General features: G+C 41.1%; 1 long non-coding RNA gene across 1 annotated transcript in view; it reads left to right on the top strand.

Moving 5' to 3' along the window:
- The window catches only part of LOC136285828 (uncharacterized), an 87,530-nt gene that overhangs the window by 41,030 nt on the left and 19,129 nt on the right, over positions 1–27,371 (top strand). Inside the window, exon 2 of the long non-coding RNA XR_010719559.1 lies at positions 4,322–4,399. This is a non-coding gene — a long non-coding RNA (uncharacterized lncRNA). The remainder of the gene's footprint in view (positions 1–4,321; positions 4,400–27,371) is intronic.

The following is a 27,371-nucleotide window of genomic DNA, read 5'->3' as shown; positions in this document are numbered from 1 at the left end:
TGATTGCAGCTCTGCTGTATACACAGTGCACGCATGTTGTGCTGGTAAATATTTCTTCACTCTCTGTCGTGGAGCCCAAAATTGTTTAGCTGTAGAAAAGGGAGAACTAGCAATAGCAGTGCACTCTTCTGTTCCAGCAGTGATAAACATTTGACTGTCATTATGTTCAGCTTGGACTATTTTGTAAATACTCTGAGCTCTCCATATGTGAGTAGTCATCACTGTAATAATCTAGGTTCATCTTGCAAACTTTTATCCATCAAATGAAGCCCACAGGCCTTAATGGGACAAAATGTTTGAGGAAAGAGTACCAAAAGGCATAGCTGAAGGAAGCCCTTAGAGAACAATGTAACATTTAGAGTCTGAGATAATAAAGAATAGTGTGGCACAAATGTCTCACTAATAGACAGTAATGTATTATGAAAATTAAACTGCCATTCCTGGAGTATTGGGCTGCGTGATATGGAATTGTTGGGACATGCAGTGGCAAGAAACTCATGCTTTTCAGATGAAGTCAAACTACATTTTGACAAACTTTAAGTATTTCAATTTTCATAGTTTTTCTTTAAAAATAAATGTAAGGAAATGAGTATGAAGCAGTACGAAGCAGTGTGAAGTCATATTCCTGATGGAAATAAAATCTCTACATTTATATTCAAAGCTCACAGTGCCTGTCCTGGTACTAAAAGAAGATAGAAACACATCTATCAAAACCATCTCTTACTTGTGGTGCATTAAAAAGCACCTAGTCAAAATACATACCTTTTCCAAGGTTAGATTTTAGCCTAATTTGGAAGTTTATAAAGCTTTCAAAGTTGAGGTTTTTACTGAGGCTTAGGTTCATCCCTTACAAAAGATACATAATTGTGTTAAAGTTTTCAGGGATGAGCTCTAAAGCCTCAGTAAAACATCCCAATAGTTTCATGAATCAAACTAGATTTGTTGCCCACTGAAACCAGCTGAATGATAGACTCATTCACAAATGTAACCCTAGACATTTTACTTTTCAAGGATTGGAAGAAGAGTCTAAGTGTACTGGACCAACTATTTAACTACAAATAGTTTAAATACAATAAGCAGCCAGGGACTCTAGGTCTCTGCAGCGAGGCCTCATCTGCAGAGTGCTTGCCCTGAGGAAGCCTGTCAGATCCCACAAGAACTGTTTTCAGACTGATAGGTTGCCATTGTTAGTCCTTGATCATTTAATCTGCCTCCTGCACAGATGGGCAAGGGCCTTTATTGGAGGGCTGGGGAAGCAGGATGGGAATGGTGGTACCCAGGTGCTGGACGTGGATCATTAAAGTCAGCATTAGCAGAGGATGTAGGGCTCAGGTGTCTTCTTGGTGGGATACACAAGTAAATTATTTATATAAATAAATAGTCATCCAAGACAATTAGCAGCCATAAAGTGTAGTGTGGTCTGTGTATGCTGGTCTGTCTCTGTCCCTTGCTCACAGAGCCAAACTCTTGTAAACAGGGGTGTAAGTGGGTCAGTTGATTATTGGCCCTGCCAAATCAGAAATTGTACTTTGGCTCCGTGGGAACAGATTGGTTGTGACTGCAATCATCCTTGCCACCCCTCTCTAGGGTATTCCCTTGGATAATGAACCTTGGATGATGTAAATTAACTCCCCCGACAGCATTGCCTGTGTCTCTTCAGCAGCTGTGCCACTAGCATGGAAATGTATAGAATAATGGCATCTTCATATCTCCTCCATGGTTGTTATCATATGCAGCAATGGGGAGCAAGAACATCCTGAATCATGGAACCTTTGTTATTCTTGTTTCTGAATGAAGAGGGACTCATGCAAACCAGCTCTGATGTCTTTGTACTATTCAGTGTGTTGAATCTGTGAAGGTTTATAGGCACTAACACCTGGAGACAGCTTTTGTCCTTGAACAGGCAGGTGATGCAGAGATGGGGCTGCACACGTGGTAATCCACCCTGTGCATGCTGGACAGTGTTGTACGAAGAGCTGCACAGAGTCAGCCAGGACCAGCTGTGAGCCTGAGCTGGCTCCACACAGAGCAGTGTAGCATGTCTGCACTGTGCTCCACGTGTTCCCAGGTGCCTTTTCACGTGCACATAACCAAACTGCTCCCACATCTACATGCAGCTAGGGCCACATAAACACAATTTGGTGCCTGAAATAATCAGCCAGGCTGGACATCAACTGCCTCAGCAGGCTTTGCATCCCCCACACAGACTCTATTGCCATATGCACAGAGGTCTGCTACATGCCTTTGGAGCACTAAATCTGTGTCCACACTAGAGAATAATACAAGTGCAATCATACCAGTTAACATTACATGACCCTGGTTGGTTCGGTTTTCAAATGTGGAACAAGATTTTTAGATTCATGTATTCAGTTCCATTTTTGCTGCTGTGCTTCCTGATGTCCTGGTCAAGACTTGGGCTGAAAGTAGTAGTTTCGCCTTTGAGACAGAGGGGAGGGCATAAAGAACAGCTTCTTCCAAGAGCTGCTTGTAGAATTTGAACTTAAAGCAAAACTTTTCCAAAGCCCACTTAAGTCATTTTCTTCTGTGAGACGAGTGCTTTACCCCCTCACTGTGCATCATACATGAGGAAAAGGAACCTATTTTTTCTGGCAAAAAGGTACTTGTTTTCTTAGAGTTTGTTTTGTTTCCCATCTGCATTTAACTGCCCTGTGGAATGTTGTGAAAAGGGCTTTTTTTGAGTGTGTCTGTCGTCTCTGTCAAACGGCTGCTAGAGGTTTAGGCCGCCTGTATTATCTTAGCAGTGATTTTATGTCACTAAATAACACACCATAAACACAACCATGCCATTGGGGTTTGTCACTCTTTGTGTGTCAGTGTGTGTATGTGCTTTTCTCCTAAGTCTCATCTCTCCCAGCCTATAGTCTGGTCATTTAAAGTGAAGTTCGCAAACAGCATAATAATGCTGGGAATCACAAAAGAGGGAGCTAATGGCTGCAGCTGCTATTGTAAACCTGATTTCCACAGGCACAGCAGGGCTTGGCATATCAGAGGCAAGTTCAGTAAAAGGGACCCTGCTGCTTCAGCTGTGCCCGAGCTGTTGGATTTTTGTTGTCAACCTGGAATGGAAGCTGGGCTGGGGAAGCTCCTGTCTGCCTCCTGCAAAGCACTGACTGGCCTTGACCCCAGTGGGAGCCTGACGTGCCACAGCTGAATTAAATGGATGGTGTTGCTGTGCAGGTGGCTTGTACAAGCTCAAGGATCCAGCTGAGCACTGAGGAAGCCTCAGGGGTTTGCCCTCCAAGAGAGAACATCCCAGTTCCAAAGACAGTAGAGGAGAGTGGAAGCATTCATTTAATGCTAAGCTCTGTGGTTCTGTGAGAGCTGAGGCAATCCTCCTTTAGAGTGAGAGATTGCCTATGACAACTCAGAATTGAGAGTGTCCTCCTTAGGCTTCTTTCAAACATGATTTTCTTAATGAGAGAAGAATATCCTTGCACTCCATATGCTTTCTGAGTACCTGCTACTGCTGTACTATCCAGTAATTCTCTTTTTTGTATGTAATCTCCCTTGATACCTTCTATTTGGTGTCAGGGCCAAGGCTAGATTCAGGCTCTCAGTAATTCCAGAAATACTGAATGTACCATGGAAGGACTAAACAATTTTCCTTTGTGCTCTTCTGTCCATCTTCTCCCACGTTATTGCTGTGTACTCCATGTAATGTGAGAGAGGACAGTCTGTGCAGTCCCAGTGTATGTATCTCCTCTCTAAATTAACATTTAAGTTATTTGGAAGCACCTGTGATATTGAGACTGAATAGGGAGGCTCAGTTCATCTCCAATAATGTCTTGGGCTGCTTTGCAAACACACAGTTCTATTCTTGTGGGTATTCCAGCCGTGCTGTGACATTTCACGTTGAAGAGGAAAATTTTCTTGGGACAATTTGACAGCCAGAAGCTAACACTTCCATGGACTTATATGGGTTAGGATGTGCTGGTGGCTTTCCTCTTTTCTGGTCTGCATAGCTTTCAAAATGTAACACAGTGCACTTGTGTATCAGACATACCAACGGGTACTATCTAGTGCCCCTTGTCAGATGACTTAGGCCCAGAGTGTTGTGGTTTAGAGCCATCTCTCCCCATTTCAGGCAAATTTAAAATCATCTTAAGGATAATTAAGTTCTTATAAACTGGCATCAGCAAAGAGAAAATCTATCCAAACGCTTCCTGGAGTGTGGGAAATGAGAGGAAAATTTGGCAATTGCATTAGCTAACTAATCATTTAGCACAAACACACTGCCCTGCCAATATGCATTCCTGTATTTACAGATAACCCACAGCATATGGTATTTCTTGCCTGGCAGGTACTATGTGTGAGACCCAGGTTATTGCAGTGGAGGAGAAGGAACCCTAAACAGAAGGTGCAAACCTATAGGAAGTAGGTAAGCATGTGTGCATACCTATGAGATTTTTTTTAAATCAAAATACTGTAGTTCCTCTATAGCAATTACAGAGCATAACCTGCTGTGGTTTCTATGGCCTGTGTTGTTTTGAACACCTCACTCATATGCATTTGTCTTGGCCACACATTTTGCCCTTCCTTGCACTGCTGGTGTAGGCATTATCTGTCATAGTGCATTGTTCCGTCCAAGTGCAGTTGGTACCGTATAGAAAAGCGTTAAAATTATAAAAAATTAAATACATTTAAATCTCTGTCATTACATGACTTTCTCAGGGTCTCCAAGGAAGCTTTCTGTAGAGGAAGAATGGAGCCAGATTCTGCTGAGTTGCAGGAGAACATTTACGTGTGCCAAAAGCACAGGGTGCATTTGCCAGCACTGAGCCTAGGAGCCTGGCAGGGGATTGATTTGGTTGGTGGTTGAGTCCTACCAGACCAGTCTTACATCAGAAAAAATACTCGGTTGCCCAGTTCAAGCCAGAGACACTGTAATGCTACTGCTCCTCATGCAGAAATAAACAGCAGTTGCCCAGTGCTCCTGGCCATGCATCCTCCTCCCTGCAGGTAGCAAGCTGGAAAAAGGACATTGCTCCACTCCACTTCTTGAGGACTTACACTATGAGGTATTGACTGATTTCCACAGAGAACTGAGTGCTTTCAGCTCTCCTTAAAGTCAAGTCAACCATCACTGAATCATATTCAGTCCTTCTAGTAGAAGGGCAACTTGAAGTAAGGCAGTATGTGTTGGTGAGGAAGGAAGTGCAGAGATGTTGCATTTAATCCATAAAGTATTTTTGGCCTTTCACTGAAAACACAGCTGGGGGTTTATGAAGGGGAGAGCACTTTTTTTTTCTCCCTAAAATCCTGGTTTTTAAAAATTATGTGTGTGAAAAATTGAAAACATTTAAAGGAAATGAAACATCTTTTAAAAATTTATATCTATACTGAAAAACATTTTTAAAAGTTCAGATGAAAAACTTCTACTAGCTTCTACTCACTAATTGCAATTACCAATAATTCTTAATTTAAAAAATCTCAAGCAATTAAAAAAGTTTTAAAATTTTCTTTCTGATCATTTTTTGTGTCTGGCAATACTAATGTGATCAAATCAGTTCAGCTCAGCTTCAATTAAGAAGATGGATGTATTGAGACTCCCAACAAGGTTGTCTGTCAGTGGCACAGGATTATATGATCCTGCCATTTGGCTCTGTGTTTGCCCTGATAATTTCATCACCCTCCCTGCAGTTGTGTTTCATTGTCCATAAATTCTTTAGTGCCTCTTTAAGCCCCTTGTATTGGAGCACTTTGTCTTCTGGAATGTACTGGTTTGATCTGTCATTATGGTGGCATGTCACATTCAGTTACTGTATGTGTCTCACTAGGTGCAGTGCAGTGCTGGCTGCCAACATAACTAATTGAGAGTGAGTCTTTCATGGGGCAGTTTGCTGGAAAAGGCAGCTGGGAAACCTGATTTCAGAGTAGGTTCTCTTCAAACTGTCTTGGCTTCATTATAGTGAAATGCCCCATTATAGAGAGGGGTAATAGAACTGTGGGCTCAGTCCATATTGGCAAACTCCTGCCTAAACTCTGCACCAGTTGCTACCCTTGGTTGGGCTCTGATGGTGATAGCTGCTGATGGGATAAATGAATTGACTGCAGTTTCCCAAATCTTTCAGAACAACGCCCACAGTTGTGACTGCCTCAACTTGCTGCTCTGTTCATGCTCGCTCTCTTCAAGCCAGTGTCCCACTTCTGCTGTCTGAAATGGCTCCTGCTGCCTTCTTATCTCCCCTGGTCCTTCCCCTCCCACATGCCTTGCTCCCTGTGCTCCCAGTGCCACGCCTTCCCATGATGCTACCACTGGTTTTTTACCACTCTGCTGCTGGGCCTGACCAGCACTGCTGCTGGGACTAAAGGAGCAAGCCCAGCAGAGCAGGTTCAGCTTGATTTGATGCCTTGCTCTCAGCTCTAGTGTGCTTCATCTGTTGGTGATGTAAACACAGCTCCACTTGCAGCTCCTACAGCTTCTAGCACAGACATTTCATCCTGTGCCAAGCATGTCAGTGTGACAGCCAAATTCAGCATGCCAGTCACTGACACAACTTCCCCTGATACAGCTCAGCAGAGAGAGTGGGAAATTGTGGCAAAAAATGCTCTGTTATGTTGAATGAGAGATTGATAGTGCCATTAATAAAGCTATTGCTAGCAAATAACGCCTCTGTATACAGAGAGACTGGATTGCCCTTCACAACCATCTGCCCCTTCTTTGTCTCTTTTCTTCACTGTGTTTGAGCATTTTTCTGTAAGTCTATTTGGAACACTTCTGCTTTATTGGTTTCCCAGGCTTATGAAAGTCGAGTTCTTTCTCCAGACAGAGGGAATTACACCTTGCTGTAACCCTGTTGTATAGCACAAAAGGTTTGGAGTTTTAAATTTTAGCTTTTTGAGTTACCCTTTGGTAGCCTGAACCACCACAAATGATGTACAGGTAGTTTGAATGATACAAACCATGCCTGAACGTAAATCTTTCTCACGTGGGCAGTCCTCTCCTTTCTGCCTGAGTGGCATCATAAGTAGTGTTGTCACCTGAAGTATCATCCTTTGCATCTGAAACAGCAGTACATGAAATGAAGGTTGTTGTTTGCGGACGATCTTCAAAGTCAGGTCACACTGCCAGCTCCATCACTTGTCACACTGTGAGATGCTTCTCTCCCCCACTCCCTGCCCCCAGCCCCATAATCTGGGGTTATATACAATAGCACACTTTGGATTTCCTTCCTCCCCAGTTTCTCAACCTATAAAGTGCTTTTAAAATACATTTGTGAGACCATTTTCTCTGAAATCACGGATGATAAAAAAGTGGTTTCTAATGGAAATGGAAAATTTTGTCTTATCATCCCTTTATCCTCTCAGGATCTGCAGCCTAAAGAGAAACATTTAATATGCAGTGCTGTGAGGAAACTGGAAGAGCTGCAGTCAGGTAGCTCATCTATTTTAAGGATATTCTCTGCCTTTTTAACAGCTAGATGTGAGGCTGTTAATAAATGTAAAGAAGCCAGGAGAAGCTGAAGTTTAGAGAGAACCAAGACCTATCCTGAACTTTGGCTGGACACAACCCTGTGCTTCGTATGGATATGTACCTTCCTTTCACTTCACTGTCTTCTCAAATGCAAGAGTACTTTTACTTGCTGAGTTTTAATTTTTAAAATATTCTTTAAATATTCTTAAAATATTCTTTGGCCCCAAGCAAGTATGTAGAAATTGTTCTGAAAGGGAAGCATGAAAATTTGAAAAGGGCTTCCTTAAATTTCCTCTACACCAGCTACTAGTTCCTTTTCTTATGAACTTATTACTGAGTACAGACCTACCTGGGAACTGAAACTTCAGTCTGTTTTAGTATATATATGAACCACCATGCTCTGCATTGTATATCTGATTATGATTTTATGCAGATATCACTGTCATTTCTGAGTCTTTTCTCTGTGAAAAAAACTCACCGAAGTACTGCAAGTACCTGCAAGAGAGCAAAACCATTAGTTAAGAGTTTTGTGCAAGTACCTTTTGACCCTGAAGCTATACAGTTTTAAAAATAGTGTTCCTTGGGTCTTACAGCAATACAGGAGACACAACAATAGCTGTGAGGAACAGACCCTAATGGTTTAACTTCCTGCATGTGCCTACACACTAAGTGTTATATCACTACTGATAATTCTCAAGGTCATGGGCATTTGCTGTTCTGAGCTTAGTCTGCTTTTGCTATCGAAGAGGGATGACAACTGTGTGCATGTGTGCTGTGAGTGCAAACTGAATTCAAAGCACACTGTGCGCCTGATTTTCAAGGGCAAAGTTGAAACTAGGTCCTCTCCCTGTTTTGCTTTTCATTTAGAAGGAAAAAAATACAGAAAGGTGGGGTGGTGGGTAATCCAAGAGTTGTTATTGTATTATTTACTTTAGTAAAACCTTAATGATAACTGCAAGTAGCTTTGGAAATATTTAATTACTTCTTTAATCAAAGGCATTTGGATAATAAGGGAAGAACCAAAGGGATGTGAAATGCAATGGACAACTGTTACAAATAAACAGGCTTGGGCACCTTGGATGAACTCAACTTTTAACATCACTATGGTATTAGATCTGTACAAGCCTGTTATGACATTACAACCTTTTAAAATTTCAGTAGATTAGTTCTGTTTGTTTAGGTTTTATGATTTATTTGAGGATGGTTTGAGAGTTGTTAGGTGGAAAAGCCCTGGGAGTGATAGATGTGGTAGAGACGTATGTGATAACAAGAAGGTTTTACTGTAACTATTTTTTCCCTCTTTTAAGTGGAATGACTGTGATTAAAGGTGGGCGAGTATCATTTTAAAAAAGGGAAAGTTTTCAAGTATACACTCACATAAAATTGCTTTACAGAATGCTTGACCCCTTTTCTCTTACCACAACAGATTTATTTCCTAAAAAGCTTTAGTTCCGAGTAAGGAAAGTGTTATAGATACTCCTGCCAGCATATATCCATCTGTGAATTCTGGTGTGAATATTTATATGTTTGAATCAGAGCATGGGAGGGCTGCCTGTGGCCTGGGAGTCATTCAGTCAGGAAGCAGATGGCTTTGTGGCAGCAATGAGACACGATGTGCATTACTGGGACCACTCAGGAATGCTTCCTGAGCAATGCTCATGATAAACACTGAATATGTTGTGCAGTCTGGGGGAGAAGTATGTCATTGCAAATGAGCTTTTCAGTATCCCTGCATCTATAAGTTGGACTGTTTCATTACATCAGTTATACCATTGATATGCAAAGGCAACCATCTGTTCTGAATATTTAGCCAGGTGCCAGTTAGGTCGGATGCAGCAATACAGCAAGCTCCATGCGTGGAATTTTTGTTGAGAACTAAGTGGTGCATGTTCTAGATTTACGAGAAAAAAAAAAACCAAACTGGTTTGATCTATACATAATGACAACACTGCTAGATTATTCTGGCCATTTCAGTAGTATTCTTGTCCTGTGTTTCAGTCCCAGGGACCAGAAGTTCAGTTTTCCCTGATAAGTGCTGCCTCAAATATGGAACCCATTCTGTTCTGCCATGTCTGTTACCAGTTATGGCAGACCCAATTTTACTATCACCAAAACTTCCCTTGCACTGAATATTTTGTGTCAGCCACCTGCATTATCTGTTATGTTTTAACCCCTCCAGCTTTAGACAGCCCCATACATGTTTCTGGATCCTTTCAGATCCAAAATAATAAATACATTAATCATAATTAAAATATGTATGTATATGATTGTACTTTTGCTAGAGACTAAGAATAGCATTTTAAAATCTAATATCAGGATAGAGAGTAGACAAATAAATGCTTCCCTTTGTTTAAAAACATTTTCAAGAGCAAATCAGTTTGTCTTGTGCTGAGTCAGCATTGGAATTCCTGGATCTTAAAATGCAAGCATGTCCTTCAAATAAGATAATATTTTCTTTGTAGGTGGTCATGAAATTCAATAAATCATTCACAAATTGAAATTGTATAAACTCGAAATCATTGTTGAAGAAGAATTGGGCCCAAGGTGCTATTTTTAGTGAGTGTTTTGAATGCTGTAATGGTATTTTCTCATATAATAATAATGATGGTGATTGGAGCTTCCTTGCCCTGAGATGGTTTCCATCATTCATTCATCTATAAATTGAGTTTGAATGCAGATTGAGTTCTGGGTGGAGAATTATTTCACAGTTTTTCCTCTTCTGATCTTTTATTCAGTTGAGCTGGTGAGATGCCCTGCTTACATTTCCAAGGTTTTTCCTTCAATACAGACTTTGAATAAAGAACTGAAGAATTCTTTGTTGCTTTCTTTCAACTAGAAATGGTTTTCTTAATCTTTATAATACCTGTTAAGTTTAAGACCAACAGAATTAATACTCCATTTTCAATATTGTATACAAGGGAAGTAGAAGTTTTTCTCAATTTCCTCCAGGCAGGCTTGGAGCCCGTATTCCTGAAAAATTCATGCTTGCCACAGACTGAGAACTGAACCAGCCTCCTTCTTCTCCAGTCAATGTCATCCTGAACCAGCCTCCTTCTTCTCCAATCAATGTCATCCCCACTTCCAGAAAAACAACTGGTCAAGTAGTTTTCCCAGTGTAAAAAATTGCACTCCCTGGATCCATCCAGGATCTATGGCAGCAGCCCTTCCTTTATGATGCCTTTTATGTGTCATGCATAGAGAAGATTTAAATGTTCTCCAGATGATTCTGGGCATACCGCAGCCCCAGGTCCTTCAGTGAATCTTGCCCCAGAATCAAGCAGAGCAGTGGACTGCATTATAAAATATTTGTGTCAAGAGTAGCTGCTTTGATACCCTCCTTCCTTTTTTGCCCTCAGGAGAAGGGAAAAAACTGCCACCATGAAGAAGATAATTCATGCTGGGGATGAATGTCATGGAGTACTTAAGGCTTTTGTACATTTCAAATGTTTTGCAGATTGAAAAATTCCCCATGATGAACTGGGAAGGGCTCTGTCACTCCAGTTTTGCTCTGTGATGCTTTCACCAAAATTACTCTGTAAAACTGTAACAGATCTGAAATTAGAAAAATGGGAACTTGAGTTCTCACCAGGCAATGTAAGAGGGGCCTCAATATTTTCTTTTGGGGTAGCTGTAATGCCTTTGTTTTGCCCTGAGTTGGCTGCACTAGAAAAGAAGTGTTTTTATGGTCAGATCTTTCTCATCAAAAAGTCCACTGTTTATCATCTAGCATTGGTTTGTCTGTGAGGTTCAGTTTTATGGTGTCTGTTGTCAGCTTCTTGATACTTTAATGACTTTGAGATTTGTACCAACCAGAAATTCTATCCTTTCTTGTGGAAATTGTGTATTTTTTCACCTTCCACTTATAGCTGTGATCTTGCACCATTGAGCAATCTAGAGAAGCTGAACTCCTTGATTTGCTTTTAATTATCCTGCCTGCTGAAACAGGAGCCCATTATTTAATTATTTCTACCTCACACCCTTGACTATAGTCATCATTATTTTATGTAGCACCCTTCTTTCCCTGTAAATGTCCTGGATTTCTGGTCTCAAGAGCTTTAATCCCACAACCAGAACTACTTGATTTTAGCAGGTTTTACACTGGTGTTTCAAATTATTTGGTTAATAAGTGACAACTAGTGTAAAGCACTGAAGACCGATTTTCATGATATAATGCTGTGCAATTTAATGTACGAATAGCTATGATACAGCACTTATTGGCAAAAGAGACATAGTCCAGAGGCCTGGATGCCCAACCAAACCTCCTGCATCCTAGATGTTGTATCTTACACAGCCATGCAAAAAAATGATGTTGGTTAGGAATAAACCAATAGCCCTTGATTGTGTTCCAGTTAGAGTGAGTGATATTTTGTTTAGGGTACAGTTCCAAATGTCCTCAATTGTTGTATATACCATACTCCTGCCTGATCCCAAATTCCTGCGTATCTTAATGCAATCAGGAAATAATCTATTAGTATTTCGATATGCTATGCCAATCTGATGAATTGTGTGGTAATATTCTTCCCAAATTGCCCATTTGTTTGGAAAAAAAACTTTAGTCACTGTATTACAAAGCAAGACATTGATTTTTTTCCTTTTCTTTTATTCAAGCTAAAAGTTAAGGAGAGGAGTCCTGGGAAATTAGTTTTGCCTTAGTTGATGTATTGGGTCTGCCTGGGCAGGAGATAACTTCCTTCATATCAGCCTCTATAGTTCTGCCTTTAGAATTTGTGGCTAAAACAGTGTTGATAATGCACTAGTGTTTTGGCTATAGCTAACCAGTGTTTGCACAGTGTCATAGCTTGTGTTTTCCTGCTCCACTGAGGAATAGGCTGATGGCTGGGAAGGGACACAGCAGGACAGCAAACCTGAATTGACCAAATGGATATCCTAACAACATGTTCAGCAATGAAAGCTGGGGTAGAGTGAAGGAGGTGAGGGCTTTCTCTTCCAAGGTGGCCATTGCTCAGGGACTGGCTGGGCCATCAGTCTGCTATGTGGGAGTTGGTGAGTTATTACCTTCAAATTGCTGCTTAACTTCTTCTTTCCTTCAGCTATTTTACTGTCTTTAGCTTGATCTATGAATTTACTGATTTTTGTTCTTCCTAATTTGTCCCTCATCCCAATGAAGACGGTGGGGTGAGTTAGAGGCTGTGTGGTTGTTTGGCTCCTGGCCAGTGTCAGTCCACCACTGTAAGAACTTTTTAATTCTCCTCTACATAAGAAATTGCCAGCAACGTGTTCCAAGACGCTCAGCCTGGCTCTGTGGTCAGGCCTGTTCCCTACCCTCCATTTCCCAGTGGAGGCCAGTCCAATGCTTGTTGTATCCCTTCATCTTTCCAATGGCAAAATCCTGTTCTGCATCCAGTATTGAGGAGAGCTGAATCAGACCTCTGTTTGCTTGCTATACTAAAATTAGCATTCTCCTAGGTGAATCAGTTGTGGAGTCCTTGAATAAAAATTTCTGAGGGACAGAATGTGACTGGTGATAGTATAAACAGCAAACTATTTTTGAGTGCTGAGGGGATATGGTAGCTCCTGGCTGCCAGGTTAGAGGGGCTATAGCCTAGAACTTGATAGCAGTACTGCATATACCATCTGCATTTCTTTTAATGACAAAAATAATCACCAGTTTCCTGCACTGCTGTCAAAAAGCTGAGCCAACATGCCAATCTGGGAGTGTGATCTGGAGTTCTGGTCTGGCTACATCAGCTGTGCTTTTCAGCCAGTTCCAGAAGCAGATTCTGTAACATTGATGAGGTTTGATCCAGGAAAAGTACAGATGTTGCAGTGTGTTGCAAGTACTTTGGCAGTGAGAAAGATTCAGTCCAGTCCTTGGACTTTTCCTGTCTCATGTCATTTGTGCCATGGAGCAGAAGAAAACGTAGGCAATCCAACAAAAGTAGGATTTTTCCCCATAGAAGCATACATACAGTTGGACAGAGTCCCTAATAGTTCTTAATATTTACTCTCCTACCATTTGCACTACCAAACAGAAAAGATACTTGATTGCAACAGTGGATCCTTGAACCAGAGACAATGGTTATAGCTGAGATAAGGGTCCTTTGAGGCCCACAGAAATGTATTAGCATTTTCTTTGCTCACTCGTTTCTCTCAAATGTACCAACACACTCCTTCTAGTCTTCACTGACTCTGAAGTGATCTGGTCTGACGTGGTCTGACAGCCATTACGGTAGTAAACTTAGAATCCTATGTTGCTATTTTGGGGTGAGATTAATGTACACAGTTTATCTTTCAAGGAGGAGTTCAGTCAACTGGAGAGCATACCTTGGGTGAACTTGGGTAAGTTTTACTCTACTTTTGTGCTGGATTTTATCAGAAGTGCTTTAGAACTGAGGTAAAGATGCCAATGAAGTTGTTTCAACATCTGGCCAAACCAGTCTGTTAAGTGCATTCCACAAGCTTTACATTAACACTGGAAACTTCACTGCTGAGTTTTCTTATGATACATGTGAATGGGTGCAGCCATAAATTCACCTGCTGCACTAGTATTGGTGGTATTAAACCATAGAGAAAGCATCAATCTTTTCCCTTGCACTTTATTTGTTCAAGGCCATGTCAGTCTAAGCCGTTAGTTTTATGCAGAATCTCGTGAAATGTAGGAGTTAATGAGATTGGCTACATATAAACATAATTTTTGGATCATCCAGAGATATAAACACCATAGTAAAGAATGGATGAGATAAAGTGATACTGAATGATGATGTTAATGGAGCTATATCATCATGAAAACAGCATGGAAAATTCTGCTGAAACAAACCTTTCCAAAATCAGTGATAAACATCTCTTGCCAAATGCAAATGCCTCATTCAGACTTGACCTCCAGCAGTTCCAACAAGGTATGGTTCATAATTTCTGCTTGTGTTGCTCTGTGGAATTTGTGAGTGCTGATCTTGACCTTGGATTTGCTGTTAAGCTTAAGAATAGTCAAAATATTCAGTGCACAGAAATTGAAACCTCTTTTGGTAATGCCTTTCTTCAGATGTCTCCATGATTTAAACAAATAACTGAGAAATTTAAGTTTAACTGTGTTACAGGCAGAGAGATGATTCTTATAAATCTTTTGCAAAAAAACTGAGATTCAGCAGGGGATGATGTACCTTACTTCTATTCAGCTGTAGCACTGCAATGAAACGGGGAAAAAGCTTTTATGAAAAGCAATACTCTATTCATTTGTAAAAATTAAATTTAAAAAATCATCCAATTGTGTCACTTGCATCAATCCATGACTATGAAGCTTTTTGCACAAACACTGATTCTGACAATACCATATCTCTAGCTCTGCTATTTCTTGGTCTCTAAGGACTCCTTAGTACTCTCCAGAATCTGGCCACCGAACCTTTGTACAGAAAAAAATGGACAGCTTTCCATAACCTAATGTGTGATTTCTCATCACCACCTTCTACAAAAAGGCTCCCCTATGTCTTCTTTCCCTTGAGTCTAAAGTATTGAGTGCCTTGGAGAATAATTTCAATATTCTGCAATCCTTACACATTATTCCTTCCATTTGTCTCAGGTACTCTGAGTTTTTATTCAGTGCAGTCTATAATAACTTGGACTTAGGCTTTTTTTTATGTTGCACTGAATAATGTGCCAGCACTGAAAGAGAGTTGTGTAATTACTGTAGTGATCGGTGAAAGATGGCAAACTAGGTACATACATGCACTGTGCTCACTCTTCAGTAACAGGAGTCTCAGAAAGGTGTAGATAACAGACTGCATGCTGAGAGAAACATTCACACCCAATTCAAATACTACAGTAAGACTTTAGATGGTAACATGCAGAGGTGTCTACTGGACTTAAAACCTGTTGAACTGTTTTCTTACACTTTCAACAAAATTCCTTAACTTGTGCTTTCACTGTACATTAAAATTTTGTTCTGTATGTTCCATGACAAATTTTAGATCCAGATCTGTGCTCTCTCTTTTCAAATAAGCTTCATGGAAGGTTCAGGTTCAGGAATACTTGGTGCAGCTGCCAGAGACGGGGAACAACGTTCCTTTGAAACCACCATGAGATTCAGCCTCTTCTGCTCCACACACAAGGTACATTTCCTAATGCTCCCATCATAAATAAATAACAATGTATACATTAAAATAACAGCAGTACTACACACAGATATCCTCTCTAGAGCAGCTGGGGAAGAGTTAACCATTTATAAAACAGAATTAACATGTTATTTAGCTGAATATACTAACGGAAAGGTGGTGTGTGTGTGTGTGTGTGAATAGAGAAGAGGCAACACCTGTTTGCCAAAGGGGGTCTTGGGCACTCACTGACTTTGGACTTGGTTGCTACTGTGCATTTCATGTTAGAGAATTCAGCAGACTCATCATGGGAAGTTTAGAAACTGGCATGCCTGCTGTGGCTATACTGGTTTTGGGGGCAGCTCTGAGGTCTCAAGGCTCCCTTCACTGGCACAGTTGAGTGCAAGAAGGACTGGAGCACACCCAAGAGAGCAGGTGCCCGAGTGTGCATGAGCTCCTTTGGAGGGTCCACTTGCACAGGATGGGCACATACGGGCAGGACATGGAGCATGCAGTGCCCACAAGCTGTTGGGAACTTTTCCACTCTGCTGGAGGTGTAAACATGCTTTTGTCAAGGACACCAGCAGATCCTCAGCAAAGGAAAGGTCTTGGAGTATTGTGGAGCAGCCTTCCCAGCACAGAGAATATAGGCTGGTCTGATTCATTTACCCCGGTTCTGGAAATACTGGGCTAACTTCTTCAAGATGTCACATCTCCTCGATGTCACTCTACTAAATCTTAGAGGCCAAACAACAAAAATGTCCGGTAAGCTGAATACTCCCTTGGGGCTACTGCAGTTGTGGGGAATAGACCAAAGTGAGGCAATTTCTAGGGTGGGGAAATCATAAAGAGCTGCTTTGTATTCTCACAAATGGAGCTGAACCCAGAGCTTATTAATTGCAGCTGGAAAACTAGTTCAGAGTAGTAACATGTCCTTTAGTAAAAACATATATCATCTGTGTTAAAAACAGGTCTCATCGCTCTTTAATGTTCTCTGGACTGTTGTGATTAGTTCAAAGTATGTTGGGGAAGATGAATCAGGGAAACCTTATAAATATGATTGTTTAGCAAAAGATTCTGAAAATATGAAACCTACAATAGAAATGGAAGCTTACTTTGAGTTGTAGGATACCGAGTCTTAGTTACTATATAACCTGAAAACAATAGCCTAGCCAGCTGAAGAAGAATCCCTTTTGATTGAACAATACCTTTCTGCTGGCTAAGGGATCCAAAGGTCAATGTATCAAAACAGAAAAGTCTAAAGAGTAGTTTTTAGAGTTTAAAATATAACATAGTATGGTAATGTAGTAGTTCTTATAGGCTATATGTAGATTCTATAGGATTTTGTGTCTTGTATTGGTTGGTCACTGTAAATTAGAATATTCATCATAAAAGAAGATATAATGCATTGTAAGAAGGACCTCGCTCTCTATTCCTCGCTCTCTTACTTCAACCTCTATTCCTGGCTCTTACTTCAACCTCTCTATTCCTCGCTCTCTTACTTCTACCTCTCTATTCCCTGCTCTCTTGCTCTCTTACCTCTTCCCCCTGCTCTCTGACCCCCGCCACCTTGCTCCCTCGCTCCATTCTCTCTTAACTCTTACCCCCTTGCTCTTCCTCTCGCTCTCTCTGGGACTCTCCTTCAGCCGAGGCTGGTGGCTGAAGGCAAGGCCCTTTTCCCCCACGACCCATGCAATAAAACCACATATTCTAGAATATCTCAGGTCAGCAGAATTCCTTCTCCCTGCTGTCGGCAGATAGTCCTACAAAAGTACATTATTCTGTAGGCATTAATTTCCTCTATCTACATAAAGACACATCTTTTTAATAGTTCTAAGTGCCCTTAATACACATCCCCATGGCATTGAAACATGCAGGCCTTCTGTTCAGCTTGAAGTTGTTTCTTGGTCATCCCAAACTGTCTACAGTTTGCTGGTGTGTTTCACCTTGTTGCACCCTTTGGGGACAACAGAACAGTACACTAAAGGAAGAGGCTTAGCAAGATAAACACCCACAGGGTTGAACTGTAAAATATTACAAATCTATATTAAGCATCAGATGACTCTGGTCTTGTCCCCAGGTTTGGTTTAAATTTTGCAGGGGAGACCAAGCCTCTTCATGTTGCCCTCCAGCAAGAAATTGACTAGTTTTTGCTGAAAAATTCTCCTTTGTTAAACAGTCCTCGTCACTGTTCGGTTGAGTGGAGAACACTGCTGCTTTAACTGACGCTATCTCAGCTTGAGTATTCAAGCTCTCACCTTTAGTGTGTTTTTGCAGAGCATGTCCAAAGACAAACATATTCTGTTGGCTGAAGGCCCACTCCTTCCTTCAACAGACCAGGGGAGGGATTCATGATTGCTTGATCTCACATTTCTGGGCAACCCTGCCAGTGTCTAGGTCTTCCTACCCAACGGATTATTTAGTTTCCCAAAAATACAGGATACAGAGAGCATCCACAGAGCCACGTGAAATTCACAGCAACTGTATAAACACTTTTCTCCAAAGTACTACAGTCCGCAAGTAAAATTCCTATGGCAGTTAGTTGCTGGAGGCTCATTTGATTCACTCATTGCTCTGCTGGCAATGTAAAGTATCTCTGCTTTAGTAATACAATGTTATGGTGAAAGAAAGCCTGCTCCTGCAGACTTCCACCCTAGAACTCAGCCCTGTTGCCTTGTTCACCCTGCAGATATCTCTATTCAGTCACGAGGCTTCAGAGATGCACCTGCTGCTTCCCCTGCTGTGATACACTGCTGTTTACTGGAAAGGACTGAGAGAAATTTCCTGAAATTGCTTGAATTTCCTGGGAATGAACCTTTTGGATAGTACTGCAACCCTGGTTGTATGCAACTGGGTTTTGCCTGCGTTCCCTCCAGTAGGGTATTTGGGTAGGCAGGAGGATAAATTGCACTCATTTGAATTTTGACCCCTGGCTTTTTGCTGCCACCAACTTGGCTTTTAACCATTGTCAAGCTTTCAGCAAAGGGCTCTTTGGTTGGATGGGATCCATTCCTGAGGCAGCAGTTCAGTTATGTTGGCTTTGCTGTGAACACAGGCCTAAGGAGGTAGATTCTTCCTGTTTCCTTTGAAGTGTTTTTAGATCCTGTCTGTCCTCTTCAGGAGGAAAACAAAAAAGTGTAAAAAAAGCACTCATACTAGAAAGCAAAGATAGAGAAGGGTAATCTCAACATGTGAATGCAAGGGTTTGTGTGGTGCACTTTGTGGTGTGGAGGAAGGGGTGAAGGTACCCTCAGAATACTGTCTGTTAGGATATAGTTTCACAGCAGATTTTCTTAAGTTGTAAATTTTTGTGGTGGATTTTGCAGAAAATTTCCACATACTGGGTGGGATAATGGATTTTTTTAAACCATAACTTTCTTTTGAAACATAAGCCTAGCTTTAGTATTTGTTTCTGTAGCTATTAAGAGCTTAAGACATTGATTTGTCTGCTCAGGCTGATTACCAGAACTAAGAGATAGCCTAAATTCTCTATGGCTCTGTCTGAACAAAAGCAGCCTGACCTAATAACATTTCCCTATTTGTCTACATATTAACTCTAGAATTACATTGGTTTTCGGTGCCTAGCCTCAGGATGTAAAAATTGCTTTCTTTCCCATTTGTTTGGTAGGGCAAAATACAATTTGACAAATATCTTCCTTGTTTAGAAGTTCTGAGAACTGAGGTTCAAATATACTTCCCAAGAGGATGATTTGCCTTCCTTTCTGCTGTCTTTCTACCTGTCCTGTCCCTGTCCTGATGTTTAAAAGGAGCTTACTCATTTTAATATTTTCCAAGCTGTGCAGGAGGAGAGGAACATGTAGCTGTGGCAAACCTCAGAGTTGCTAAAGTTGTGTGGAAGGCAAACTGAAATGTAAAGCCCAGTCTCAGCACCAAAGGCCCCAGGGAAGCTGCAGAGCCATGTGGGGAGAGTTATGGTGTTTGCTTCTGTCCAGGGCAGGTTGAGGTCTCTAGGAAGCAGAGGAAAGTACCCATCTGTTTAATGTTCCCATGAGATGGAGCAGTGCTATTTCTGTTTTACAGATGACAAATGGATCTCTTCAAAGGCTCACTCCAGTCACTGAACACCAAAAAGCTGGGCTGCTTTGTCTGAAGGAGTCTCTCTGTTTCCACAAGCTGTAGGAAAAACAAAGATTTGCTTAACTGTAGGCAACCTTTGGTTAATCTCCCCCACTTTCTCCCTCCCCCAAAGAGAATTTTTCTAGGTCATGCAGAAATGATTAAATAGTACCTTGGAGCAAGGAATGTCTCCCACTCCTAATAATTGCCAGGCTGGCATGCTGGCCACTCGACCATCTTTCCTGACTATTGTTCAGCTTCATGTAACCATTAAATAAAGTTTTTATATGGATATTTATGTAGAGGACCTATGGTACTTCATAGCCTGTAAAGTCTCTCTTGAATCACTCTGTTACCACTGACTCCAGACTTCTTTAGATAATGGTTGATAAAGTTCAAAACATTAATTTCCACCAATAAACAGGAACTGGAAGCCTAGGGAGTTAATAGGACTTTTTCATCTCAGCCTAACTCTCTGATCTAATTTCAGATAGCAGGAAATATGCCAACTTTAGCCGCTAATTAGAGTTACTCTTTGGAGATTATTTGTAGCAGACCTCCAAGCTTCTTATAACAAAAATGCACTGACAGTTCTGCCAGCATAAATATATTAGCTGTTTGTAGTGTAGAGGCCATTTGAATTATGCAATGAATTGTTAAAAAGTGCTTTAAAAATATATCAACTTCACAAAAAGTAATTTTTATCTGGAAAACATGGTTCTGTAAGTGTGACAACATTGCCAGTTTTGTCTCCTTTCTTGCAGGTGCTGAAAGTTTCTAAATCATAAAGAGAAAAGTAGTATTAGTGATTGCATTTTATTTTTCATGTTTGATCCTGTTTTGGAGAGTGCTCTTGGTACCATATTCTGCTGAACTCTGGTTATATTCACTCAGGATTAGGCCTCTACTACACTCTAGAATGCATCTTGTTCTCAGAGAAAAAAAGGTATTCTTTCATCACGACAAACGAATCTCTTCTTGGGGAACAGACTCTTGATACCCTCACAGTGAGTTGCTGCTTTCTCATGAAGTTATGCTTCCCAGTGTAGCTATGTTTGCTGTCCAGCAGAAGTAAGAGATACAGAATCCCAGAGTAATAAAGATTATGAACAAGTGTGTGGTGACAGAGGTGTGATTATAAGATTCATTCTATTAATAGCTTTTCCTCTTGTAGCACTCATATTTTATCCTTTTACCTCACCTTTCATTCAAGGTTGAGCTCTTTTATGTGCAGTTTCTGTAGCATCTAGGTAATAGTGGTCATAAAGCAGTTTATAAAATTAACCAGTCCTTACATTACCCCTCTGAGAAATTCCCTGAGCTTTCTGGCAGGTGTTAAGTGATGAGTCAGTGAGAACAACACCGAGAATAGAATCACATCCCCACTTCTACAGCTGTTCATTGCTCATCCACAAAGATGGAAAAATGTGCCATTGCTGATTGTAGCTCCTGCTAAATCAGTAGGATTTCTAAAGAGCTTTCTACAGAGCACTGCTGAGGAACACAGAATGCATCTGAGGCAGTGGGAGAAACAGAAACCCACAAGAGAAAGGGAATACTCATGTATGTCCTAGACCTTTGTGGTTTCAGTGTGGGTTTTTCTCATTGCTATTTAAAAAAGGTGTCAGAACACCTTAGGTGCTGTATTCCTGGGTGCTTCCTCTTCCTTTGCCTTCTCTAAACTAGATTCCTTGGCCAGTCTACAGCCTCCAGGGTTATTTTCACATCAGTAATGACAAGAATTAGAGTGCACAGGTAATTCTGAACAATGAGGATATGAACTAACAACTACATGATTGATGTATCAGAAAAAAATTTTAACGAAAAATATTTTGACTTCCAGGCTCTTGACTGTAAATATTTAAATATTTTAATTGAGTGAAAAACTGCTTTTCTAGCAAAGGCACTTCTTGGAAAATGTTGTCCAGCCCAGGCCTGTTCCTCCTTTATATTCCATCTTTAAAGTAGTGGTTTGTTGGTTTGGTTTGGTTTTTTTGTTTTGGTTTGGTTTTTTTTCCTAAGTGAAACTTGGATTGAAAATTCAGGTCTTGTTTCACGTAAAAATCTATGGATGACTGCAGAAGAGAAGAATGACACAGAAAGCATGCAAGTGAAACCAAATTAATTTGAGAGGTGAAATTGGTTTTATTTTGATTCTCCATTGCCACTGAACTGTATGGCCATTTAAACTTTCATGATATGCAAGCACTGATATCAAATGAGACAGGGACTCTGAGCTAGTAGCATTTTCTTGCTCTACCCAATAAACTTAGGGGCAGATTTAGAAGAAGTAGGTTGTGTCTTTGTGGCGGAACAGTTTAAAGTCACGGTCCCTTTCCTCAGTGACATGAATTTTCAAGAGCTCAGAATCCCAAAAGTTGAAATCCCCTGCTGAGCAGATATGCCCTCTTCCTCTGAGCTGTTTCAGTGATCAGGCTGCCTGCCAATGCCTTTGTGTCAGTCAGGCAACTACTGGTGATCTATAAGTATTTAAGCATTGCTTCAAAGGTTGTCTTCTTTCTCCTGCCCCATATATTTATACAGCCTCATGGTCCGTGCTGGAGGATGTCTGAGGAGCTCTGAATTCCTGTGTGAGTTGTGAATTGACCCAAATCTGCAAATGACTATGCAAAACAGAAGGCAGTGGAGTATCTGGCCCTTTGTTCTTTTTTTAATTTACCTCTCTAGGAAGAAATATCTTAGAGAAAGGGATTTCCATCCTGACCTTTAATGCAGTGATGGAGGAACTGACAATCTAAGGGGAACTGCAGAAGCATAGAGAAGATAAATACTGATACTCCTGAATTATCAAACAGCAGGGAAAAAAAAAAAAAACTAGAAAGCAACAAGTAGAAGAGTGTCACTTTATTTTGTTTTAATTCTTATAAAGGATATTATGTTCACTCCTTTGGATCTCTGTAAGGCAGATATGCAGCAAAACTCAAGAATGAACAGCTTTCCTTTTCTTCAATTGCAAATGTACATGTCAGCACAGACAGAAATGTAGCTGTGGGCCAGTGTAAGGAAGGGAGCTCAGCTTGCAGAGCTCAGAGGTGCAATGACACCTACCAAAGCTGTGTTCCAGCACAACGATGTCCCTGCAGCACGGAGGGCAAGGGACCAGCGAGGAGAATGCATGGGGTGAATTATATCCTAGTGCAGAAGGTGCTTGTGTACAACATAAGGCACCATGGTGCTCCCAAAGGAAACAGAGTTAGGAAATTTTAGTAAATTGTTTCTTGGTCTCTCAGAGCAGACATCAGGGCAAACAATTTCTTTGAAGAAAGGGTGTGTGGGTGGTTTGGCCAGCAGCAATGTTTTGCTTTTGTCTGCTGTAGGGAATTACTTTTTTCCCCAAACTTCCCGATTTATCTTAATTTAGAGCAGATTTAAATTACACTAGGGGTAATGTATTGAGTGAGTGCCAGGACCGTGGAAGTGAACTTCAGCAACAATATGTATTGAGTATTGCTTATAATATGAATCGCAGTTTAATTCATTAGAAATCTAGTGTAAGGAGCCATAATTTTCACAATGTGAAATGAAAAAGGGAGACATGACAAGCAGTGAGCAGGACAGTGTAAAATAGTAGGTAGAAAGCACATGAGTGGCAATTTTATCTTACTGCTTTTAGCTGTCATCTTGATTGTCCTTCCCTTTTTGCATGTAAACTTGTGTGCCTACATATTTTTTTTTACTGTTCCATTCCAGAGAGCATATATCAGTACACATGATCTGTCTGACTTATTAAATAGCCTCCCTGAACTGCTATAAGCATAGGCATAGCGATGGATAGATGCTCTGGGATCATAAAAAGGTGTTTCCTAATATTAGAAATAATGTATTTTAGTCAATAGTACACATAGGATATGCTTCCAAGTGTCTGGACAGCCTGATATTTCAAAATTCAACTTTTGTGCAGAGGATACTTATCACATCTTAGTTTTCAGAAAGTGGTGAGCTCACTGAGTGGGAATTGAAAAGAGAGAGTTTATAAAAGGAAATGGGAGGACCTCAGCTTTGCAGTCTTTAATTTTCAGAGGCCAAGCTATGGGCATGAAATACCCAATTGTAGGTCAAGCCCTGCTGCCTCCAGAAATATCCCCTGGGAGCAGAAAAACCCCCAGATCAAATCCAAACCTACTGCTATTTTGAAAGCCAACTGGAGATACGCAGTGTACAGAAATGTAGGGGTACTGAAGTGCTCCACCTTTTCACTCTGTGCTCCTATGTAAAAAGAGTAATTGCACGGAATTTTACTGTAAAACACAGGTGTGGATTTGAGCATTGACACCCAATTAGAGATGGGGAAAAACAGCTCTCAGGGTTACATCTGTCTGACATTTTATCTAAATGTCACTTTCAGTGCCTCAGTTCTGCATCCTTTCGTACAAAATCCCTGAAAATTCAAGTCTTCTTTCTTGCCTTGCTAGAATATAGGAAAACAGAAGTTTCCAAGCACTTTTCCAAAACTTGAGTGGGTGAATGAATTGCCCTGCAGACCTGCCCAAGGTCTTGAATGTGCTGTGAGCTTAACTGTGCTCACCAAGCCAAGGTGCCATGTCAGCAATCCAGTCTCTGTTAGCACAGTGATGCGAGTGAGGAAAGGAAGGCTTCTCCTTGGGCACTTAGTTATGCTCCTGCCCCAGCTCTCCCCCAGCAGCCTGCCTCTCTCCTCTCACTGCACAGAAGGCTGGGGACGATGGTGACTTTAGAGCCTAAGCTGGATCCCAGCGTTCCTTACTGGCCACTGCTCCCCACAGCCTGAAGTGAGGGGTGGTGAAGCCTTCTGGCAAGGCTGGCCCGCTGAGCTGAGCTGAGCTCCCAGCTCTGCCCTGGGGCAGCTGCCAGCCTCCAGGCCTGCCTGATGGGGTGCTGAGAGCGGCCCTAGGCTGCAGCTCCTGCTCTGGGTCCCTGAGCTCATCTCAGGAGATGCACCACCAGATACATCACTGCTGCAGGTGTGAGGTTCTGCTGCTGAACACTCATACCAGGGTGACAGGCTGTCAGCACGGCAGTGCCACGCTCTCACAGACCTGGAGACCCGAGCAGCAGCAGTTAAGAGCAGCAGCCTGTGGGGAGTGATAAGCTAAAGCCATCATTTATTACAATTTCCTCTGAAATCTGCTGTGCCACTGCCTGGTGCTTGAGCTGTACTTCTGTGTTATCTGCCTTCCCAGACAGGAGAATGTGGCAAATGCAAAATCCCAGCTCCGTTAAGATCTTTGTCAAGCTCACACATTTAAAATATCTAGAACAGACAATCTCAAGCTTCAAGGCTTTATGTTAGCTCTTAACGGCGGGCTTTGAAGCCTGTTGTTATACCCGGGGTTCAAACCAAGAGAGAGCAAATTTGATAAATTGAGATTATTCAGGAAAGTTCTGACATTGTTTAAATTATGGGCATTATTCTGTACTGTCCAAATGTACAGCACTAATGGCCCTTAGAGAAAAAAATCAGTAGCTAATGAAAATATTTAATTTTCTATGCAGATCGCTTGTACTCATGCTAAGCCTTGGGATTTTGCAAGCATCTTACCCCTCACATCCTGACAGACACTTTTGAATTCTGAATAACTTAAATGTTTTTTTTTTACTGTGGTTTGATTATAACTTCATCACTACTGATAAAATTTTTGTTTCAACTACGTGTTATTCAAATTTTATATCAAAGAAAGAAATATGACAATTTCTTTTAACAATAAAAAAATGTCTAATCCCTTGGGGAGCAGGTAATGAAACCTTCACCAGTATAAGATTGGACTCAAAATGTTGAGCTCTTCCAGTCCTGTGCCGTGTCCAGTGATGGGGCTTTTTCCCAGTCTCCCATAAATATTTAAATGTTACTTTTGAAGCTGTCTGAGAAGTGGTTTGCTGGCCTTCTGCTAGAAGCAAAGAAGTATTTTTCTGTACCAGAGATGAAGCAGAGGGATGTGGATACTCTATAGTATCAATACAATAGTACTGTGTAAGTTCTGCATCTGATTCAGCACATGACCTTCTGAAGTGACTTTGACACAGCTTCTCAAAGCCATGGAGCTGCCAGCAAATTCTGCCTATTCCAGTAATGCATTGGCTGAAGACTCTTACACCTGTTCCCAGAGTTAAACCAGCTTTGCCCGCAACATTCTTGTGTAACTGTGTAGCTGCATTTCTTTCAGAGATTTTCTTGACCTGGGAAAGTAGGTTATAAGGGAAATGAAAGGCAAACAAAACTGGAGACACAGTAATCAGCTTTTTATATTGCAAGAATTTCAGATGTTAAGCCAGCGGCAGATAGAGCAGCCTTACTTCCAAGAAGTTTGAAGTGTCTAAGTCTGTACAATGCATTGACAGCAAGCCTGTCCTTGTTGTTTTCACTGGCTTCAGTATTCTGTATCCTTCACCACTACTAAACAAAAATGACTCCTGTACAGTGGATGGTTGAAGTTTTATGAAATGTCATGTTTTTCTGTTTAAGAAGAAATGTAAGAACTCTGTATATGGCTCCATCTCTAGTACAGCAGCATACTGTGGTTGCAGTCCTAATTTTTTGAGGTTTATAGACATAAGGACCTTGGAGTTTGGTTTTCCAGCTCCTGTACATGTTAGTGCACACACAAGTATAAATATGCACATACTTACTGTTTCACTGACTGCTCAGTAAAGGACAGTTGAGTTTGAGGCATGGAATTTGTTTTAGTCATCTGAAAATTAGACACATAGTCTAAACTGTGTATAAATCCTCAGGGCTTCTGTACTCAGACAGGAGAGACAGTCACCTCCAGGAGAATATTCATCACTTGAAGTTTAATCAGGGGATGATTACTTAAGACTGGATTTGTGTCTTTCTGGTCATTAAAACTGGATGGAGTAAATCCCATCCCAAGTGGCTAAGGAAACTGCCCAATGAAGTTGTCTAATTACCTTTAGTTCTTATCACCATTCCTTAAGATACGCTGATATACAGCACTTCGGAGTATATAAAGTATAAGCAGGGACAAGAGGCTTTGAGAACAATACAGAGACAGTGTCCAAGTATGCAGGACTTGGATAAAGAATGTCAAAGCTGACCTGGAATTGAATCTGATGAAAGACAGGAAGGGCAACAAGAAAGATTTCTACCAGTAGATCAGCAATGAAATAAAAACTGGAGAAAGCATGTTCCCAGTATTACATGGGAAAGGGCCTTTTGACAAAGAATATGAAAAGACTGTGGTACTCAATATTTAGTTTGTCTTGCCTTCAGGAATCCCAAGTTTTGAAGCCATTGAGGAAGTCTGGAGCAAGGAAGACTACTCTTGCTGAAGGAGTATCAGGTTACAGAACATTTAAACAACCTGGACATACATAAGTCCATAAGAGCTGAGAAAATGTGCCCATAAGTGCTGACGGTGAGGTCCAATGTCATTGTGAGGCCACACTCACTCTTTGAAAAGTCTTTGAAAAGTCACGGCAATTTGGTGAGACTCCTGAAGGTTGAAGAATGCAGAAACCCCTTGTGTCTTCATGAATTACAAGAATGAGGATTCAACCTCATCTCTGTCCCTGAACGCTCATAACAAGGTAGAGAATAATTCTGAAAACCGTTTCCAAACATAAAAAGAACAAAGAGGTGATTTGAGTTGTCAGATATATGAAATGGGGCGGGATGTCTGACCATCCTTCCTAGAACTAGTCGAAATATGAGATTCAAAGGGTTGTGATCAGTGGCATGAAGTACAACCAGAGACCAATCACCAGTGCTATGCCCCAGAGACCAGTGCTTCTTAATGTCTTCATTAACCACGTGGATAATGAGGCAGAGTGTAAGCTGAGCAAGTCTGCTGATGATA

The sequence above is a fragment of the Chamaea fasciata genome, unplaced genomic scaffold (genome assembly GCF_029207755.1).
Source record: "Chamaea fasciata isolate MVZ Bird 193981 ecotype frontalis unplaced genomic scaffold, bChaFas1.0.hap1 SCAF_2, whole genome shotgun sequence".
Taxonomy (NCBI): Eukaryota; Metazoa; Chordata; class Aves; order Passeriformes; family Sylviidae; genus Chamaea; species Chamaea fasciata.
Note: the sequence above shows the minus strand (reverse complement) of the source record. Positions and strands in the feature narration are given on the sequence as shown.